Genomic DNA, 3,549 nt, shown 5'->3' with positions numbered 1-3,549 from the left:
GGTGGGAAACTCACAGGATATGACCTCCTTAGCCTCCTGAGTTGGTGTGTGGAGCCCTGGGGCCTTTTCATGCATTTCAACACATCAGAGGGCACAGGGCTTCATGCAAATAAGGGTTCTCATTCTCCACCTGCTCAGCGTTACCATGATACCCCCTGGAGGAAATTTCCAGAGTTAGAAGATGCAACCTCACACAAAGAAGAGGCAGCACAATGATTAATACACTGAGAGACCGTCCCGCAGAGTTTCCACCATCCCCGGGGACATTGATGCTGTATTTATTCTCTAGAAGTTTTTGGCTGTGCAAAATCTTACCTTGCCCCCACTCCCCTTCACCCCAGTCATCGAGTCTCCAGTGGTAATGCATTCTTTTGAACACTCTAACCTCCTCCTTCTTGAATGGGTAGCAAGTCTTCCTACCGTGCTTGTCCTTAGGAAATCACAGAGACCATTTATGGGGTGTGAAGAGACATGGTTTCCCCTGGACATAATTCTGAGCCTTGTTCAGAAGCAATGATGGAGAATGAGAGTGTAGGTGGAACACCCCAAGTTTCACTGCCTGATTTGGACTGATATCTCCCTTGTAATCCTGATAACAAGCCAGGATTACACGGACCAGCTTCAATGTACAGCAGATTTTGAGACAATTGTTTAAATGTTTCATCATTAAATTATGGCATTTATTTTAACAGCAGACATAAGAAAGCTGAAAAATCATTCCTTTCTTCAGAAAAACAAATGGCATAACACCCTGCTGATGTGAATTGTGGAGGCACCATAATCTCTTGTTCCAATAATAATCTCTGGAGAAGATGAAACAAGTTAGAGGGGACTTCCAAGTCAGGGAAGGTAATGGGATGGTCAAAGTTAGCCATCATTAACCTCACGTTGGTTTTGTCATGTTGAAAAATAATGTAATTTGACTTGTGCTCTTGGTTTTTGGACCACATCCAGTGGTGCTCAGGGCTTGCTTCTGTCTCTATACTCAGATATTGCTCCTGGCAGTGCTGTAAGATCATATATGGTGCCAGGGATTGAACAAGTTCGATCATGTGTGAAGCAAGCCCTTTTACCTCTGTACTAACTCTCTGATTTTCAAATTAATGTTTTTAAATTAAAATCGTTAATCTGATTAATAACAAGTGCATGGTTACTTTCTTATCATCTGTGCTTGATTCTCAAGTCATCACTAGACAGATTAAATCCAATTAGTTATTTTAGTTACAGAAAAATGTATTTCTTAATCAGAGTGCTGATTGTGTAGATAGGCAGAATAATTTGAAGTGTGAAGAGCACATCAATTATATAATAAAATAAATACTTATGAAAGATATTGAAATATAAACATGTAAAACCTAGCTTTAAATTGTAGTTTAAAGCAGGGAATGAAGTGCATTTCATTAGTTTTCCCTTTACTCCCATAATTCCTTTGGATATTATGGTTCTATGCAAATTTTACTTTATTTTATTTTTTTAATAATTGACTATTTTTATTACTGAATCACTTTGAATGTATAGTTACAGATTTACATATTTTCATGCTTGTGTTTCAGTCATACAATGCTCTAGTACCCATCACTTCACCAGTGCCCATTCTCACCACCAATGATCCCAGTATCCCTCCCGTCCCATCCCATCTCCCCTACACTACCCCACCTCTGTGGCAGGGTATTCCCTTTTGTTCTCTCTCTTCTTTTGGGTGTTATGGTTTGCAATAGAGATATTGAGTGGCCATCATGTTCAATCTATAGTCCACTTTCAGCACACACCTCCCAACCCGACCGGGTCTTCCAAACACTTTACTTGGTGTTCACTTCTCTATCTGAGCTGCCTTTTCCCCCAGCATTTGAGGCCAGCTTCCAAGCCATGAAGCCAACCTCCTGGTATTTTTTCTACTATTCTTGGGTGTTAGTCTCCCAGTCTGTTATTTTATATTCCACAGAGGAGTGCTATCATTCTATGTCTCTCTCTCTCTGTCTACTCATTTCGCTTAGCATGATACTTTCCATGTTGATCCACTTATATGCAAAATTCATGACTTCATCTTTTCTGACAGCTGCATAGTATTCCATTGTGTAGATGAAACAAAGTTTCTTTAACCAGTCAATTGTTATCATATGTTTGGATTTTTTCCAGATTCTGACTATTGCAAACAGTGCACTTATTGCACTTATAATGAACATAATGAACATATAAGTGCAGATTCCTTTTCGACTATGCTATTTTGCCTCTCTGCGATACATTTCCAGAACTGTTATTGCTGGGTCAAATGGAAGCTCAATTTCTGATTTTTTGAGAAGAGTCCATATTATTTTCCAAAAGGGCTGAACCAGTCGGCATTCACACCAGCAGTGTATAAGGATCCCTTTCTCCCCACATCCTCTCCAACACCGGTTACTTTTGTTCTTTTGGATGTGTGCCAGTCTCTGTTGTGTGAGGTGATATCAGTTGTTTTGATCTGCATCTCCCTGATGATTAGTGATGAAGAGTATTTTTTCTTGTGCCGTTTTGCCATTCATATATTTTCCTTGAGAAAGTTTCTGTTCATTTCTCCACCCCATTTTCTGATGGCGTTGGATGGTTTCTTCTTGTAGAGTTCAACCAGTGCCTTATATACCCTTGATATCAACCCCCAATCACATGTGTATTGGGTGAATATCCTTTCCCATTCTGTAGATTGTCTTTGTATTTTGCTCACTTACCTTTTGCAGTGCAGATTCTTCTTAGTTTAATATAGTCCCATTTGTTTATCTCTGCTTCCACTTGGTTGAACAGTTGCGTATCATCTTAGAAGATACCTTTAGCTTCAATATTGTGGAGAGTTTTGCCGTCCTTGTCTTCAATGTACCTTATGGATTGTTGTCTGATGTTGAGGTCTTTAATCCATTTTGATCTGACTTTTGTGCACGGTGTTAGGTCCCTGTCTAAGCCCATTGTTTTGCAGTGTAGGTCCCTGTATAAGCCCATTGCTTTGCACGTGGTTGTCCAGTTATGCCAGCACCATTTGTTAACGAGGCTCTCCTTGCTCCACGTCACATTTTTTACTCCCTTATCAAAGATTAGATGATCGTACATTTGGGGTTGTTTGTAGGGATATTCTACTCTGTTAGGTCAGTATACCTTGAAGAGTGTGATTTCTTCCTTTTTTACATATCCCTTGATAAATAGAAAATTACCTTTGCTGTCCCTTCTAATATTTTTCAACCTGAAATCTATGTTGTCGGATACTAGTCTGGCCACTCCAGCTTTTTTGAGGGAGTTGTGTGCTTGCAGGATTGTTTTCCATCCTTTGACTTTGAGTCTGTGTTTGCTTTGACTGTTCAGGTGTGTTGCTTGTAGGCAGAAGAATGTTGGGTTTAGTTTCTGAGTCCATTTTGCCACTCTGTGTCTCTGGATTGGTGCATTTAGACCATTGACATTGAGAGAGATTATTGTTATGAGGTTTTGTGGCATCTTTCTTTAAGGGTTTGTTGTGCTTATGGGTGTTTTCCTTCTTGTCTTACAAGAGCCCTATTAGTCCTTCTTTTACGTTTGGTTTTGAGTCTATGA

Source organism: Sorex araneus, chromosome 9 (genome assembly GCF_027595985.1).
Source record: "Sorex araneus isolate mSorAra2 chromosome 9, mSorAra2.pri, whole genome shotgun sequence".
NCBI classification, from domain to species: Eukaryota; Metazoa; Chordata; class Mammalia; order Eulipotyphla; family Soricidae; genus Sorex; species Sorex araneus.
The sequence above is the reverse complement of the archived record's forward strand: the minus strand, read 5'-3'. Positions refer to the sequence as shown.